Raw genomic sequence first — 18,698 nt, 5'->3', positions numbered from 1 at the left:
GGTCCTTTTGCTTAGCAGCCATTGACTATTGTTGCCAAGATCTATATTTATTATGGTGGTTACAAAATGGTGGTAGTCTGATTTTAGCAAGCCTTCTTCGTATATTAGTGGGACTATTTCTAGTTAAAGAGTACCCTAGGGAACTATTTGGTTAATCTCAGGAACAGTTCTTATGGGGCAAGTGCTTCATTTTTCCCTTCACTAGCATTCAGAATAATGAGGGGGTTCCGTAGCATTCTCCAAAAGTGATCATTTAAAGGAAAAAAATAAAAAGAAAGAAAGATATAATTTACATACCATCAAAATCACCATTTGAAGATAGTGAACCTGATAGATCACACATGCCTGTAATCCAGAAGGTTAAAGCAGGCAGGTTGTGAGTTCCAGGATAGCCTGGGCTATATAATGGAACCCCATCTCAAAAACCAAAAACCAAAAAAAAAAAAAAAAAAAAAAAAATCAAAAAACAACTCCCCCAAACCAAACAAGAACAAAAATAAAAACAAAACCCCCAAACCAGGGGCTGAGGATGTAACTCAATTGTAGAAGGCTTGCCTGAGGATCTAGGGTTGCGCCCTATCACTAAAAAGAAAACAACCCCCCAAAAACTTGCATAGACTTTACTAGTTCTTTATACTTTTACCAAGTTGTGCAAGCATCACCCCTCGTTGATGTTTTGTAAGGCCTCATAAATTCATGAACACAGCCAGTATATCTCAATCCGTAGAAGTTAATATTCTTTCGATGGTCACGTTTTCTGAACTTTAGCCAGCTGGAATCTTTGAAGTGGCCCCCGAGACCTCTTCTACACACCGTTATTAAACTTGGATGCTCCTTTTTCTTGCTTTTCTGGTAGAAGATGTTCCTGGATCATCGTGTGCTTTTCTGTTCTGCACTCATTTCGCTGAGGAGCCCTGATTTGTTCAGTGGAAAATGCAGAGGCTCTATCTGGGCACCTATTATTGCTTCTTGTTTCTAGGCCACTGTATTGATTTTTCCCTCTTGAGTGGAGCTAGTTGGTTTGCTGTGTCCTGTTATTTATAATCCATGAGGAGAATTTGGCCATTGGTGAGTTTTGGGAGTTATACAATATCCTAGTCAACTAATGATGAATCATATGAAAAACAGTTTTTGAAACATTACCTACTTGTCAATCATTATTTTAAAATTCCTTTCCTGTGGAAGGCACACAGCTTGGAGACTTAAAAATTCTTATTTGAAGCCGGGTGTGGTAGCACATGCCTGTAATTCTAGCACTCTGGGAGGCAGAGTCAGGTGGATCTCTGTGAGTTCCAGGCTAGCCTGGTCTACAAAGTGAGTCCAGGACAGCCATCCAAGGCTACACAGACAAATCTTGTCTTGAAAAAAAATATTATTTGGCAACTAAACTGTACAACGTGCTCATATTAAGTATACTTTAAGTATCAAGTATTAGACAAATGATTAACTTTTATAGGGCATGCTCAGACAAAAATATAGCTTTTATATATTTTTATTAAAAAATTTAAAATTTTTCTATAGAAAATTTTATAGAAATTTAAAATTTTTTTTGAATTTTTTAAATTAATTTATTCATATTACATCTCGATTGTTAGCCCTTCCCCTGTTTCCTCCCATTCTTCCCTCCCTCCCATTTCTCCCCTTCTCCCCTCCCCTATGTCCGTGACCTAGGGAGACCTCCTCCCCCTATACATGCTCTCAGAATATCAAGTCTCTTCTTGGTAACTAGCTATCCTTCCTCTGAGTGCCACCAGGTCTCCCCATCTGGGGGACATGGTCAGAAAAGGGGCACCAGAGTTCCTGTGAGAGTCAGATCTCACTCTCCACTCAACAGTGGAGAGTATCATGTTCGTCGGCTAGGTCTTGGTAGGGGTTCGAAGCTTACTGCCTATATTCTCCTTGGCTGGTGCCTTAGTTTGAGGAGGACCCCAGGACCCAGATCTGCCTGTCATAAAGTTCTTCTTGTAGGTTTCCAGGACCCTGTGGGTCCTACTCTTTCCCCTTTCTTCCATGCTACTCTTGCCTAAAGTCTCAATCGGATATCCTCTCCTCTGACCCACTTTCTTGGTAAGTAAAGATTTTCATGGTACGTATCCCTTGGACTAGTGTTTTGATATAAGTGAGTATATACCGTTTGTCTCTTTTTGCTTCTGGGTGTACTCACTCATTATGATAATTTCTAGATCAATCCATTTGTCCACAAATTTTGGGAATTCCTCGTTTTTAATAGCTGAGTAGTATTCCATCGTGTAAATATACCACAGTTTCTTAGTCCATTCTTCTACTGAGGGACACTTAGGCTGTTTCCATGTTCTGGCTATTATGTATAGAGCAGCTATGAACATGGTTGAGCATATGTCCCTGTTGTGTGGTAGGGCATTTTCTGGGTATATTCCAAGGAGTGGGATAGCTGGGTCTTGAGGAAGCCCTATGAAATTTAAAATTTTTAAATGGAATATAAACTAAATGCATCATCACAACTTTATTCAAGAAAGTCTCTATTTACTCATAAGCCAGTAATATATCATCTTCTGTTTGGATTCCTATTAGTGATAGATGTGGAGTGCAAATAAACTTCTTTTTGCACTCATCTTTCTCTGGGGAAATGATCAAAAGGCAGCATTGGCTTCTGGTTCAAGCACCTATATTATGTCAGAAATTCTGTCATTAAAACACAAGCAGAACCAGATGTGGTGGCGCACGCCTTTAATCCCAGCCCTCAGGAGGCAGAGGCAGGTGGATCTCTGTGAGTTCGAGGCCAGCCTGGTCTACAAAGTGAGTCCAGGACAGCCAGGGCTACATAGAGAAACCCTGTCTCGAACAAACAATAGCAACAACAAAAAAGTTCTGCAAGGGTAACCTCTGCATCTTTGTTGCTTCTTTTCAAGATTCTAATACTCTATTTTAGCCTGAGGGCAGAGAAATGATGCCCAAGATTCTATAGTCACTAGCACTATTAGAAATTCAAGTCCAAGGTATGTGGTGATTAGTCACCAAGGGCTTGATTAACAAATGCTCTCAGTAGCTGGGCGTGGTGGCGCACGCCTTTAATCCCAGCACTCGGGAGGCAGAGGCAGGCGGATCACTGTGAGTTCGAGGCCAGCCTGGTCTACAAAGTGAGTCCAGGATGGCCAAGACTACACAGAGAAACCCTGTCTCGAAAAACCAAAGGAAAAAAAAAAAAAAAAAAAAAAAAAAAAAAAGAAAACAAATGCTCTCAGTAATCTTAGGTACACTCAAGGTTCCAATATAGTTTCATAAATAATGTAGTGTTTTTTGTTTGTTTGTTTTGTGGGTTTTTTTGTGGTTTTTCTAGACAGGGTTTCTCTGTGTAGCCTTAGCTGTCTTGGCCTTGCTTTGCAGTTCAGGCTGGCCTCCAACTCATAGAGTACTGTGATTAAAGTACACACCACCAAGCTGGATTCCCCTGTCTTCTTCTTTTTTTTCTCTTTCTTTCTTTCTTTTTCTCTCATTCTTTCTTTTGTTTTTGGTTTATCAAGAGACAGGCTTTCTCTGTGTAGTCTTGGCTGTCCTGGATTCACTTTGTAGACCAGGCTGGCCTTGAACTCACAGCCATCAGCCTGCCTCTGCCTCCCGAGTGCTAGGATTAAAGGCATGTGCCACCACTGCCCGGCAAATGATGTAGTTTTTAATGATAGTTCACCTTCTCCTCCTCCTCCTCCTTTTTGGGTGCAGTACTGGCTACCAAATCTAGGACCTCGCACATGGTAAGCGAGTACTGTGCATTGAGCACCCCCTGCTACCTTTCCTGTTTTCAAAATTCAAGAAGAAATATAGTTGACTCCATTTCTACAACCATGAATGGGATTCTCGTTGTACTTTAATAATAGAAATATATATCATTTAAGCAAAAGAAGCAGGCCATCTTCTCCTCTTTCCCATCAAAGTGAAGTTTTTTCATCTATACCAAGTCATCACAAAGGGCTCTTTGACACTGTCAATAACTTATGTGCTCTTGTAAGTTGAGGCAACATCTTTTTTCCTTTATTCTCTTTGAACACTCTTTTTTTTAACTGCTTAGCAACTGATAGAGTACTCGGTGGTAATAATGGAAAAACAGACGAGAACACTGACTTTATGACTTTTTGTTTTGAACCTGCTATTTAGGGTTGTGTAGCTGATGTAGATTCCCTTTTGGGCAAACCTAGTATTAAGTGGAGGCCCTTAGAAAGTATGTAAACACTGGTTATCTTTAAAAAAAAAAAAAAAAAAAAACATGGGCGGGAGAGATGGCTCAGCGGTTAAGAGCACTGACTGCTCTTCCAGAGGTCATGAGTTCAATTCCCAACAACCACATGGTGGCTCACAACCATCTATAATGTGATCTGATACCCTCCTCTGGCCTGCAGGTGTACATGTAGGCAGAGCTCTGTATACATAATAATAAATAAATAAATCTTAAGACTTAGATGGAAAAGAATTCTTCCTTCTCAGTCTCCAGACCATTTGGAAATGTAGTGCCTGCCTGCCAACTTTGCTTTTTAACTTTTTGAGATGGTCTTCCATCTACTTGAAGTCATTTTGCCTTTTTTTTTTTTTTTTGAGACAGTGTTTCTCTATGTAGCCTTGGCTGTCCTGGACTCTGTAGAGCAGGCTGGCCTTGAACTCACAGTGATCCGCCTGCCTCTGCCTCCCAAGTGCTGGGATTACAGGCATGCTCCACCACTACCCTGTGCTTTGTTTTATTTTTATGTGGATTACAGCCTGTATCACAGCCCAAATTTTCTATAAATGATGAAGATGTTGTCATTTATATTTGAAAGACATTTTTTTTTTTTGGTTGATGTCAGGAAGCTAAAACCCAAGAAGAAAACCACTATCTAGTTACAAGATAGATCTACAGGAGTCCAGTAGATCCTCAGGGGAAAAATACCATTCTCTCCCAGGGTCTGTTCTAAACTTAATATAGGTTAAACCTAAGAGAGTCCCGCACTCCACCCCACCCCTTTTTTTGACAATAGCCGAGAGCAGCCTGGTACTTGCCAAAATCCTCTTGATCTAGCCACTGGATTGTAGAGATTACAGGTTTGGGTTACCATGCCTGTGTCTCTTTTAAAAAGCATTTTATGATTGTAAGATGTTTGACAGACCAATTTTGATTCTTGGAATTAAATACATAACCTTTATGCTTAAAGGCATTTCACACCAGTATGCTATTTGCTTTATTATTTTTCTTTTTTATTTAAAAATGTCTTAACTATGAGTAAATAGTTATCAACATCGCCTCTGCCAGTATGTCAAGCTGGGTGGAGGGGCACATGCCTGTGATCCCAGCACTTGAGAGGCTGAGGCAAGAAGTTCATTGTGAGCCTGGACTATTTTCCCAAACATTGTCTTACATCCTGAAGTATGCTACAAAAAGTTATAATGTTACATTAATGTAAAAAGTACACCATTTAACCTTTTCCTTGTAACTTTAAAGTATCATTTTAGTGCCCAATTCAGTATAGAAAAGTAACATGCACGGTGGTGGCAGCACACGCCTTTAATCCTAGCACTAGGGAGGCAGAGGCAGGTGAGTCTCTGAGTTCAGCCTTGGTCTACAGAACCAGTTCCAGGTCACCCCGGAGGGTGAGGTCGGTGGAAGGGAGAATTATAACATAGTAATCGGCACTAAAGAAAACATAGTTTGTATTTTATACATTTGTAACTATTTTGTCCAGGTAGTTTCTGTTCTCTATCTTCTTAAACTAAACGACTTGCTTAAAAATTTTATTAAAAAGTCTTTTCTAGATATTTATGGAATGTATACCATTATTACTGAAACATAAGTTATAATTCATATACTCCCAGTGTAACACACGTGTATAGAAAACTATATCACTAAAAATTCCTGTTCCCTGAGTGTGAAAGTCTTCAAAATGTAAACCCCCCCCCCCCCGCCAAAAAAGAGACCAATTTGGCTTCCTTACAGAATGCTTATTTATTGAAAAAAATAATTCAGGGTTTGGTAGTTGTTTTAGGAAGCCCCTCTTGCCTGCACGGTTCAAATTGACAAGCCTATTTTCATTTTGTTTCAAAGTTGCTTTTTAAAGGGAAGAAGGCAAGGAACGGCGGGGGTAACTAAATTTATCTTCATCCCCAGGCACCGGGGATGAAAAAAAAAAAAAGAAAAAGAAAAAAAAAAGCACACACACACACACACAGACACACACACTTTTAAGGCGGGAGGGGGTCTGAGGGCCTGCAAACAACTCCAGCCACCGCCTCAGGCCAGGACCCTCGCGGAGAGGCGGTAGGTCTCCCTGGAGGCCCCCAGGGGGTGGTTGCGGCCCACAGCCATGGTGGGGGGTGGCCCGGGCCTCCCGCCTCTCGACGGGGTCGGCGGACCACGGCCTCATGCGGACTTTACTGCCGAGGCAGCGGTGGCAGCGGTGTGTGTGTGCTGGCGGTGGCGGGCGGGAGCGCGGAGGTGGAAAGAAGGGGGGCGCTGTCACGGAAACTCAGGCCGCTGGAGACCCCGCCGCAGCGAGGCCACTGGGTTCCCCGGTTGCGGGGCGTGAACGGCGCCAACCCGGGGCGTCAGAGGGACCCACCGGGCGGAGGAGGGGGCCCATCTATCCTTCCGCATTTTCCTGGGTCTCTCTCCCCGGCGGTGACGTGACGTGCTGACGGCGGGCCCGTGCCGGGGAGCTGGGCCGCTTTTTGTCAGCTCCGAGCTCGGCCCCTCCTCCCTCCCTCCGCCCGCCCCACCAGCCGGAGCCCGGCCCAGTGCTCCAGAGAAAGGCCGGCCTGCAGCAGCCGCCACCGTCGCCGACCGCCGCACGCCCGTCCGGTGAGTCCGGGGTGCCGCTGCGATCGTGGGGCCTAGTGCGCGCGCGGTCGGCCTGGTCCCGGCCTGGTCGGCGGCCCGCAAGGCGCCCTCCCGCGCTAGGCCGGGCGGCGTGGCGCGCGACGCCGAGCAGGCCCCGAGGAGGCCGCAGTTAGGCCTGGGGTGGCGCCCGGGTGTTCGGAACGACGGCTGAGACGCGTTCTGGAAACGGGCGGGGGCCGGGGCAGTGTCGCCAAGCGGGTGGGGAGGCGGTTGAAGGGTCCTGGATGGGCGACGCGGCGGACCCGGGGTACCGTGCGGGGGCGAGGCCTGGCGTGGAGGCTAAGGCTGCAGGCATGAGGTGAAGGCCGCAGGCCGGCCCGGCCGATTTTCGCTATGTAAATATCGGCGAGGGGGGGGAGAGGGACGGGGGACAAGATGGCGACCGATCGGCGCCTGCTGCAGGGTACGACTAAAGGGGGGCTTTGCCGGGAGGGGGAGCCGCCATCTTGAAGGCGGCGTCTGAGTCGAAAATTCCGCTACAGTCCGTGAGGGGGGGTGTGAGAGCGGGTAGTGGCGGCGCTGGCGACGGGCACCGGAGCCCGGGCGCGGCGTCGAGTGTGCGCGGAGGGGCGTGTTCGCTCCCCATGGCGGCCATTGCCCTCGCCGCCATGATGAGCACTTGCATTCCAGGCGTTTGGCGGCAGCGCCACCTTCCTGCCCAGCCTCCCACAGCCCCGTGACTCGCTGCTGTTTCCGCTGCATTTCAGCTTAGCAGCCGCAGGCGGCCATCGCGGCCGTCCTGCTGTTGGAGCCACCTCATCTGTATTGCCTTTGGGCTTCGAGCCTTTTCCCTGGTGTTTGCTGCCGCTTCAGGGTGATTTGCAGCGGTGGCAGTAGTGGGACCGGAGACGTTATTATTGTTGTTGATGCTGTTGTTGTTGTTATTATTATGATTAATTTTTTTTTCAGACAAAGTCAGACATGGCCGTTAGGGTGACCCTTATGCGGTTGTTCTCCGCCAATCGTTGCTTTCCCGAGTCTGTGAATAAAGAATGAAAAGTGATGGGAAAGTTCTCACCACTCTTTTGACCAATAGGGGGAAAAAGGCATCCTTCGTAGCGGAAGACTAACTATCGGAGGGAAGTTTTTGTATTCTTTTAAGGAAGGAATAAGTTGCTTGGGAGGCTGCGCTTAAATTTTGGTATATACCCTTTTTTTTTTTAAATTGAGGGAAGTGAAAGGGGAGAAAGCTATTTTCTTATCGGACTACGTAATGCGATGTATTATCTAGCGTACATTTATCCCCGCCCCCCCCCCCCCCCCCCCCGGTGAAAGTTCTTTCGATTGCACCCCGCATAACTTTTCTGGTAAACTTGGGTCCCATGTCAGCAGTGCTAGGTGCTTAGAAAGATTAAGGAGGTTTTTGTACATGGTCGCTGCAGGAGGCTTGTTCAGAGGTAGCAAAGCGAATGTTGAAATGCACCAACTGCTGAGCGAAAGCTCCATCCTAGTACTGGAGTACTGTGGGGTTTCAGAAGAGGCATGGTTTCCATTTGAAGCCTCAGGAACGGCTTCCTGAAATAGGTGGCATTTTGAGGTTACAAACTGGGGTGTTTTTAGATCGTGGCCCAGACAGGCAAAGGGCGTTTCAAGGGTGAAATTTCTACAGAGAACGGCACGTCTTTACTGTTTGGCTGAAATGGATAGCATAGGTAGGGAGTGGAGCAGGGGAGCCCTCTGACTGGAAGGATGACAACATCCGGATCTGTGCTTGACAGCCGTCAGTGTGGTTGGACTAAGTTTGAGAGAAGTGGGTTGTAGGTTGACGTGTTTTTTATCGTGACGACAATTACAAAGAGTTCTTAGAAGCCATATTTTATTACCTTTTAAAACGATTTTATTACACTTTGTTTTTTTGTTAGACAGCTTCTCCTTTTTTCTATACTCGCCATAAATAACATTTTGCTTAGAGTTGTTGATATTTCCGCAGTAAACACAGAAGGGTTTCCTATAGTTTCCTTTACCATTGTTGAAAATTAAGACTGGTACTACTTGAAGATGAGAAATGAACCTACAAGTGTTCCATTGTAGTCTTTTAGGAAGTCAGTTTTGAAAAGTAGTTTGGAAGAATGATTATTAAAAAGCAGTGGCCTTCAGATGCCCTTTGCAATCTGTTTTTCTCCCTCGTGAGAGTAACCGCCGTTTTGTTTGAGAGGCTAACTAAGGTTATTTGCTAAGCCAAGTCTTCCTGCATTTTTTTGATTAATATTTGACTTTTCTAGCTGCTTATGTGGGAAATGTGCCTCTTAGAATTTTATAATACAAATGTGTGACTTATATAGTTACTGTTAATGTTTCCACTTTTGTAGACAGCGACAGGTTGGAAATAGTGCTCCTGGAGAGTGTGGAGGGACTGGGAGAGTTTTTCATAAGAGGCCATGGCAAACTTTGAAGAAGTTTTCTTAAGCCAGGCAGTGGTGGCACATGCCTTTCACTCCAGCACTTGGAGTCAGAGGCAGGCGGATCATTTTGTGAGTTCAAGGCCAGCCTGGTCTGCATAGTGAGTTCTAGGACAGCCAAGGCTACATAGACCCTGTCTCAAAAGAAAAAATTGCATTAAAAATTCTCTTTAAAAAAAGGCTTTTAAGATGAAGTTCGTGTGTGTGTGTGTGTGTGTGTGTGTGTGTGTGTGTGTGTGTGTGTGTGTTGGGGGGTGATAAGAGCAGTCAGAATGCATAATATACAATGTGAAAATTTTACATTTAGTAGTTAGCAGTTCTTTATAAAAAGCTAGATAGAGGATATTAAAATTTGAGATGAAATTAGATTCAATTTATGTAATTAGGAAGATTAGTAAGTATATAGTTTCCACCAGGAATGAGTATCTACAAAATTCTTTATACCTGAAAGGGCAGAGACCTTGATAATTTGGAGAATTGACTGGTGGAACACTAACTATTGCTACCATATCCAAGCCTTGGCTAAAGAAGATGCTGGTTTTTGATTTGTGTGCACTTTGCAGGTAGATCATGATTTCTTTCTTCTTTTTTTTTTTTTTTTTTTTAAATGTGCTTGTGGATGCTTTGAAAGACATTTCCCCTTCTGTTGCTTGTAAATGTTTAGTCTTCAACACTTAGACTTGCATTGTCACTGATATTGTATGTATTATGCTTATGCACAGTGTCATTTTTAAGCTTATAAAAACCCATAACAGGCCCCCGAAATCAATCCTTCACCCTTAACAAATATCTAATTTTTGTTTTAAGTTCTAGTCCCAGCTCCCTGGCTGGCTTCAATCTCCTAATTCTTTTGCCTCAGCCTCCTGAGTGCTCCTCAGGCATGTGAATCACCACAACTGGCTTAGAGTCCTTCATAGTTTATTTATTTATTTCAAGAAAGGGTTTCTCTGTGTATCCTTGGTTGTCCTGGACTCACTTTTGTAGACCAGGCTGGCCTCGAACTCACAGCGATCCGCCTGCCTCTGCCTCCCGAGTGCTGGGATTAAAGGCGTGTGCCACCACGCCCGGCTCAGACAGCATTTTTTAAAATCCACATTACCTTAAAACCTTTTTTTTCTTTTTACTTAGCAGGAAGTACACTTTAAAGAAATTATGTGGCCTTAATGTATGTAGCTATTTGTCTTTATAAAAGTAGAGCTTTAAATCAAGTATTTCAAAGTAAATAGAGTTTACAAATTTTAGTTGTGATGCAAGATTTTATATACATATATATACTTATACACACATACATACATGCATATTCATGTATGTATGTATATATGTATGTGTGTGTATGTGTATAAGTGCATCCCCTTTCATCCCCATTTCTATTTTCTACATGTAAGAATTTTTAAAAAAAATTAGACAGGGTTTCTCTGTGTATCCCTGCCTGTTCTGGACTCAATTGTAGACCAGGGTGGCCTCAAACTCACAGAGATCTGCCTGCCTCTGCCTCTCTGAGTGTTGGGATTACAGGTGTGAGCCACCACACCCAACTAGCATTGTTTTAATATATAACTAAAATAATATCAATTATTGTTTTTTAATTATATCTATTGTGCATTGTTGTATATATTGTTTTCAATGAACATTGTTCTGTTTTGTTTTTTGGTGGTTTTTTTTTGGGGGGAGGGGTTCGAGACAGTTTTTCTGTGTACCTGAGCCTGTCCTGGAACTTATTCTGTAGACCAGGCAAGCCTCAAACTCAAGATAATCTGCCTGTTTCTTCTTCCTGAGCACTGGGACTAAAAAGGTGTGCACCAGCCTGCCTGGCTACCAAACATAGTTTTTGAGATCCAATTTATTGGCTTTCCAGTGTGCTACAGAGATTCCTGGGAATTCCTAATGCTCTTATTGGAGGTCCATGAGGTCAGAATTACTATTTTTTAAAAATATTTTTTTTGCTATTTGTTGTAAAGATTTATTTTTATGTGAGTGCTCTATCTGCATGTACAACTGCAGGCCAGAAGAGGGCATTAAATCACATTATAGATGGTTGTGAGTCACCATGTGGTTGCTGGGAGTTGAACTCAGGACCTCTGGAAGAGCAGGTAGCTTTTAACCATTGAACCATCTCTCCAGCCCTCAGAATTATTTTTATAATACTGTTGTTTCCCCCTTTCATCTACATTCACCTGTATATTATCCAAGTATTAGAGAACACATGATTCACGATGTCATAATGGAGTAAGTTCAGAAACAGTTGGAATTTAATCTTTCCTCTATGAAGTGAGTCATTAAAAAAGATTTGAAGAAACGTTAAAATAGTTTCGCCTAAAACTAACATTCTAAAATATTCATGCTATATATAATATGATTTTTACTGAGTTAATATTTTTTTTTATATTTATCTTTTTAAAATTAATTTATTCTTGTTACATCTCAATGTTTATCCCATCCCTTGTATCCTCCCATTCCTCCCTCCCTCCCATTTTCCCCTTACTCCCCTCCCCTATGACTGTGACTGAGGGGGACCTCCTCCCCTTGTATATGCTCATAGGGTATCAAGTCTCTTCTTGGTGAGTTAATATTTCTAAATGTCTTTTTTAAAAAAGAGACAAGCTTTCACTCCCATTTCAGAGGTCCTGAAACTTGGCAATCCTGCTTTTAACCTCTCAAGTGCTTAGGAGACAAGTATGTGTCATTATATTCTACTCCTAGTTTAAATTTCTCTAAGTATGAGTGACCAAAAAATTGTCATAATCCTTTGTTTCTGAAAGCTTAACAGTCCTGAAACCAAAAACAATTGAAAGTGCTTTTGTAGTTTCATACTATTTGTGGGGCAAGCAGTGCTGGGCATCAGAGTGCTTTTGGATTGATGCTAGGCAAGCTTTCATTGATACTGTATTTAAAAATTATATGAAAACACAGTGATCTATTTATTTCTATAGAGGTAGGACACATTAGGCTGCTTGCAGTTTCAGCAATTTCCAGAGGTGCTGCTGAGAACATCCTTAAACAGTTCTCTTGGGGTTGTAGTAGAAGTACAATTGCTGCATTGAGGAAGTCTGTGCATTGTCAGTTTTACTAGGAATTGCCGAAACACCAAAGTATATTTCATTTGACACTCCCACTAGCTGTTTCTGAGCTTGTGTCTACAGATCATTGCCAAAAGATTTGGTTTTGCTATTTTCCCCAAATCTGTTAGGTGTAACTGCAGTCTCCTTGCTGTGTTTATTTTCCATTTCTTTGGTTACTGTTGGGGCTGGCTGAATTGCTCCCTTCAAATTTACTGGCCATTTGAATTTTCTGAGAATCATTTGTGCATATGTCCTTGATCAATTTTTTGTGTTTGGCTGTTGCCTTTTTCTTATGGCTTATGGATATTTTTATATTTTGGGTCCTAAAGATTTGTGATTATATACACTGAAAATATCTTCCTGTTGTGGTTTTAGTAGCTTTGTTTACTTTTTGTGTAGGAGGTCTTAATATGAAAGTAGCCACTTTTTGCTGTATGTGTGTGTCTAGAAATTCTTTACTCCAAAGTAATCATAATACTGCACTTTTTTTCTTCTTTCTTTTCTTTTCTTTTTGAAACAGTGTTTCTCTGAGTAGCACTGGCTGTCCTGGAATTCACTATATAGACCAGGCTGGCCATGAACTCAGAGATCTATCTACTTCTGCCTCCCATGTGCTGGGATTAATGACATGTGCCACCATGCCCCGCTCTGCGCTTTTTCTTATATACAGCTCATCTGGAATTTTGTTTTCTAGTGGGTGATATAGGGATCTCATTTATTTTTGCATTTGAATTTCTCAAATAGTTCAGTCTATCTCCCCAATGCCTGACATATACTGTAATCCACACATCTGCATCTCTTTTTATTTTGTTTGAATTTTAATTACATTACGTGTGTGTGTGTGTGTGTGTGTGTGTGTGTGTGTGTGTGTCTGGAGGTCAGGTGACTGACCTGCAGGAATCAGTTCTCGCCACCATGTGGGTTCAGGGGTTTGAATTCAGGTTGTCAGGTTTGATGGCAAGTTACTTTACTGCAGAGTCATCTCATTTGGCTCCACATCTGTTTTTAGTTTCTCTTTCTGTTTTTATTGACCTGTTGGGCTAGTTCTATCACTGCGACCTGATTTAATGATGATAGCTTTATAATTAAATCTTAAAGTGTTTTTTTTTTAAAGGATTCATAGCTGTTTTTGTCTCTACTTATTTTAGGGTTAGATTTTCAGTTTCCAAAAAAAAAAAGATTAGATTTTTATTATATCTTACATCTATTGGAAACTCAAATCTTTTTTATAATCTTTGTCATCACTGTAAATCAGGTTTTCTTTTAGTTTGTTCTTTCCCCACCCTCCCTTTGGTGGTACTGAGGATTACACTCAGTGATTAACATATGCTACACCAGTGTTCTTCTGTCCTGTCCCCCATGTATCCTAGGCTGTTCCCAAACCAGCTGTATATAGCCAAGGATAGCCTCTTGTGATCTTCTAGCCTCTATATCCAGAGTGCTAGGATTATAAACATGTACCATTATGCCCTGCTCCTTAATAGCTTTTCAGATAGCCCCATACATGTGATGTTGGACATTGAACCCAGGACTTCATGTATGCTAGGCCAGCAAAACCATCTTCAGCCCCTTCAGTCCTTTTTTTTTTTCTGAGACAGGGTTTCTCTGTGTAGCCTTGGCTATTCAGGACTCACTTTGTAGACCAGGCTGGCCTTGGAATTCACATTGATCCACCTGCCCCACCTCCAGAGTGCTGGGAGTAATGTCATCATGTGCTACCAGGCCTGGCCTGTTGTTAGATTTTTTTCTTTTTAAATAATTTTTTTCCCCACCTAGTTGCACATGTTGGCCTTGAATTCATTCTTTAGCTGAGGCTGGAATAGAATTTGAGATTTTCTTGCCTCAGCCTCTGGAATTAATGGGCTGCCAGACCCCCTTCCCAACGGTGCTGAGAATTGAATCTAGAACGTTTGCATCCTAGCCAGACAAGTGCTCTGCAGCTGACCTATACCAGTCTCTTTCTATTTCATTTTTTAAATAAGCAGCATGGTGAATTTATCTTACAACATTGCTGAACTCTCAGGACCATATGCCATAGATTCTGAGATGTTCTTTTCCCTTTCTACAATTTTAACATCTTAAGAAACAGAGCTCCAATATGATGGTATCATATAATAACTCTATGGCAACTGTCATTGTATAGTTATAATTGCTTGAATAATTAGATTTTGTCAACACTTTAAAGAATATGTGCATTGTTACATATTATTTCATGCCAAACAGTGCAACAGAACACAGAAATGCTAAATGTTTGTTTGCCTTAGAAGAAAAATCCCACAGATAATTGTAAAGCATAGTAGGGAATGCTGCACCACCAGCACTTTCTGACAGAGAACAGTTTTGTTAGGAACAATTGAACAGGTTTGAATTAGAAGAGCAATCAATTTACAACAGAACCCTGAATATAAATTGGGACTATCCTAATTTCTAAAAATCCTAAGTAATTCCAAAAGTTATTTTGGTAAGTCTGAATGAAAGTTCTAGATAATAAGGAAATAGGATGTCCTATTAATTGATTTTTTTTTTCTCTCTCTCTCTCTACAGGTGCGTATCACTGTGCCCAGCTAACCTTGTAAGATGAGTTGGGGAGCATTCCCTCTTTTTTGAAACAGGTCTGTTTAATAGAGGTGATCTAATTATTGAAAGTTGGACGGACTCCATTTGTAAAACTGTACTTGGTTTCTTCCTTTTTTGGTTGAATTTGCGTTTGAAATATTAATAGCCCCTTTTCTCCCATGGCACATCCTTTTTGCTTGAGTTTTTTTCTTTTTTTCTTTTCTTTCTTTCTTTTTTTTTTTTTTTGGTGGTAATTTGTACAAAATAAGGCTTCCTAGAAAAGTATAAATTCTTAAATATTTTGATCTATAATACAGGTGTCCTTGACGATAATTAGAAAATTGACTTTAATTTCCATTTTTCTGATGTGTTGTCAGCACTTATCCGATTTCTCAAATTGTTCATTTTATGGATGTTTTGTGTTTCTCCTCTTGGAGCTATTATACTTTTCTTTCTGCTTTGTCTCTGTGTGTTCTGACATTGAAAACAATGAAGTCGGAGGCTTGCTCACTAGTATTTAGCTTATTTTTGAGATACATGTATTGGAGGTAGAAATTTTTTTTCTGATAACTAGATCTTATAATTTTGATACTACTTTGTTTTTTTGTTTTTCTTTTTTATTTATTTACTTTTAAATTTTTTTGGGTTTTGTTTTGTTTTCCCGAGACAGGGTCTCTCTATGTTAGCCTTGGCTATCCTGGGCTCACTTTGTAGACCAGGCTGGCCTTGAACTCACAGCGTTCTGGCCTGACTCTGCCTTCAGCCTGCCTCTGCCTCCCAAGTGCTGGGATTAAAGGCTTGTGCCACCATGCCGGGCTGTTTTTTGGTCTGTCTGTCTGTCTTTTAATTAATTTATTTATTATGAATACAGTGTTCTGCCTGCATGTATACCTACAGGCCAGAAGAGGGCATCAGATCACATTATAGATTGTTGTGAGCCACCATGTGGTTGCTGGGAATTGAACTCAGGACCTTTGGAGGAGCAGTCACGGCCCTTAACCTCTGAGCTATCTCTCCAGCCCTGTTTTTTGGTTTTTCAAGACAGAGTTTCTCTGTGTAGCCTTGGCAGTCCTGGACTCACTTTGTAGACCAGGCTGGCCTCAAAACTCACAGAGATCCACCAGCTTCTGCCTCCCAAGTGCTGGGATTAAAGACCTGTGCCACCACACCTGGCTTGATACTACTTTATTTTTGCTATTAAGTGGTTCTAAATACATTGTCCTTTTAATAATTTTTCTGTTAAAGACAAAGTCTCATGTAGCATTAGCTGGCATCAAACTTGCTGCTTAAATTTGCTACTAGCCTTAACTCTTGATCCTTTTGCCTCTATTTTTTTTTTTTTTTTTTTTTTGGTTTTTCGAGACAGGGTTTCTCTGTGTAGCCTTGGCCATCCTAGACGCACTTTGTAGACCAGGCTGGCCTTGAAGTCACAGCGATCTGCCTGCCTCTGCCTCCCGAGTGCTGGGAATAAAGGCGTGCACCACCATGCCCGCCGATCCTTTTGCCTCTATCTCCCAAGTGTTATTGTGCCGATCTTCTGGCTTTTCTTTTTTTCTATTTTCTTTTGGTTATTCAAGACAGGGTTTCTGTGTTACACAGAGCTCTGGCTGTTCTGGACTCTTTGTAGACCAGGCTGGCCTTGAACTCACAGAGATCCTCCTGCCTCTGCCACCATGCCTAGCCCTGGCTTTTCTTTTCTAATTGTGTTGTATCACAGTTGGGGAACATTGACTGATACGAAACTTAATTGTGTGCCGTGGTGGCGCACGCCTGTAATCCCAGCACTCAGGAGGCAGAGGCAGGTGGATCACTGTGAGTTCATGGCCAGCCTGGTCTACAAAGCGAGTCCAGGACAGCTAAGGTTACACAGAAAGACCATGTTTCCAAAGACAAAAAAAAAGCCCCCAAACAAAAAGCATAACTCAATTGTATTTATACCAATAACAAGCAACTTAAACCAAATTTAGGAACAAGCATAATTTAAAGATCAAATAGCATATAATGCCTTAGGCAGTGTAGCTTTTGTTTGTTTTGTTTTTGTGTTTTTGATAGGGTTTCTCTGTGTAGCCCTGGCTGTCTTGGAAATTTCTCTGTAGAACAGGCTGGCTTTGAACACAGAGGTACACTCTGCCTCCTGGTGTATGTTACCACACTTGGTCTGCTCCCTTTTTGAATGATTAATCTTGACCATTATTTGGCTTCTTCCTTTAACACTGTCATGATTAACTTTTCTCTGTGTAATGGATATAGGCTATTACTGTTTTGGTTTTTTGCTTTTTCAAGACAGTCTCACTAGGTAGTTCAGATTGCCCTGGAACTCACTATGTAGACCATGCTGGCCTCCAACTCACCTGCTTCTGCCTCCTCAGTGCTGGGATTAAAGGTGTGTGCCAATACTGCCTGGTAGTGTATTACTATGTTTTAAAACTCTTTTTGTTTTGTTTTGTTTTTCGAGATAGGGTTTCTCTGTGTAGCTTTAGCTATTCTGGACTCACTTTATAGACCAGGTTGGCCTCAAACTCACAGAGATCCACCTGCCTCTGCCACCCAAGTGCTGGAATTACAGGCGTGCCCCACCATGTCTGGCTTGTATTACTATTTTTTACGTGATAGTTCTTATTTATAAATATTTGACTTGGAATTCATAATAGCTAGCTTTCTAGTTTGGTTAAATTGTTTTGTGGTTTTGTTTTAAATGCAAATTAACTTTGTAAAAATGTAAAGCTTTATGTTCTGGCATAGTTCACACATTTTGGGAAAAACTTGACTTTTTAAAAAGATTTATTTATTATGTATATAATGTTATGTCTACATGTACACTTGCAGTCCAGAAGAGGGCACCGGATCTCATTATAGATGGTTGTGAGCCACCATGTGATTGCCGGGAATTGAACTCAAAACCTCTGGAAAAGCAGTCAGTGCTCTTAACCTCTGAGCCATCTTTCTGGCCCAAACTTGATGATTTTTGAAAGAGTTATATCTAACAATTTTATTTATTTAAAAAATTTTGTAGTGATTAAATTTATTTTCCCCCTCCTCCTCCTCCTTTTTCTTTTTCTTTTTTGGTACTAGGGATTGAACCCAGGATCTTGCACATGATAGGCAAACACTTTACCACAGAGCTGCCTCTTTAGCCCCAGGTTCTCTGTGTCTAAAAGTTTATGCTGCTAATTTACATGTCCCCTTATTGACTTACAGTTTTCTTAGAAGTTTTTCCATTTTTTCTGTATCAGATCTTTACACTTTAATTACTAATGTTTTTAGTTTAGTAATATAATGACTCAAGAATTTATTTATATGTGCAAAGCCTATTGCTAATTGCATTAACAAAGATCAGTGTAGAAATACTCTACAGTTCTGCAACTACCAATTTAAAAACATAGTTCTAGTTATAGAAAGGCCCAGTATTATATTCTTGCCAGTAAATAAGTCATGTGGAGACTATTACTGGTGTTAGTATAATGTATTTAGGAAAAGCAGTAATAGAAGTCATGTGTGAGGTATAGTGTAGAGTATTAGTTACTCCTACTATTGGTGGGTAGGACAGTGATGTTAGCATTGTTCATAGTTTGACATGGTGGCACACATCTTTTTTTTTAATATTTTATTTAATTATAATTTATGTGCATGTGTTAGTGTAGGGGTGTCAGGTCTTGGAGTTACAGACAGTTGTGAGCTGCCCTGTGGGTGCTGGGAATTGAACCCGGGTCCTTTGGAAGAGCAAGCAGTGCTCTTAACCACTGAGCCATTACTCTAGCCCCGGTGGCACACATCTTTAACCTCTGCATTTGGGAGGTAGAGGTAGAGGCAGAGGCAGAGGCAGAGGCAGAGGCAGAGGCAGAGGCAGAG

At 41.7% G+C, this 18,698-nt stretch overlaps 1 protein-coding gene across 4 annotated transcripts in view; it reads left to right on the top strand.

Moving 5' to 3' along the window:
• The first annotated feature begins 6,207 nt into the window (after window positions 1–6,207).
• The window catches only part of Zfx (zinc finger protein X-linked), a 43,604-nt gene continuing 31,113 nt past the window's right edge, over window positions 6,208–18,698 (top strand). Inside the window, exons 1-2 of one of the 4 annotated variants that reach the window (XM_051142374.1) lie at window positions 6,208–6,256; window positions 14,838–14,905. The gene's annotated coding sequence lies outside the window, so the exon portion shown is untranslated. Of the gene's footprint in view, window positions 6,257–6,437; window positions 6,797–7,905; window positions 7,977–14,837; window positions 14,906–18,698 lie in introns of those variants that run through there. The other 3 variants (XM_051142373.1, XM_051142375.1, XM_051142376.1) reach the window with 3 other exon arrangements.

This window comes from Acomys russatus, chromosome X (genome assembly GCF_903995435.1).
Source record: "Acomys russatus chromosome X, mAcoRus1.1, whole genome shotgun sequence".
NCBI lineage: Eukaryota > Metazoa > Chordata > Mammalia > Rodentia > Muridae > Acomys > Acomys russatus.
This window is presented reverse-complemented; position numbering and strand designations above follow the sequence as displayed.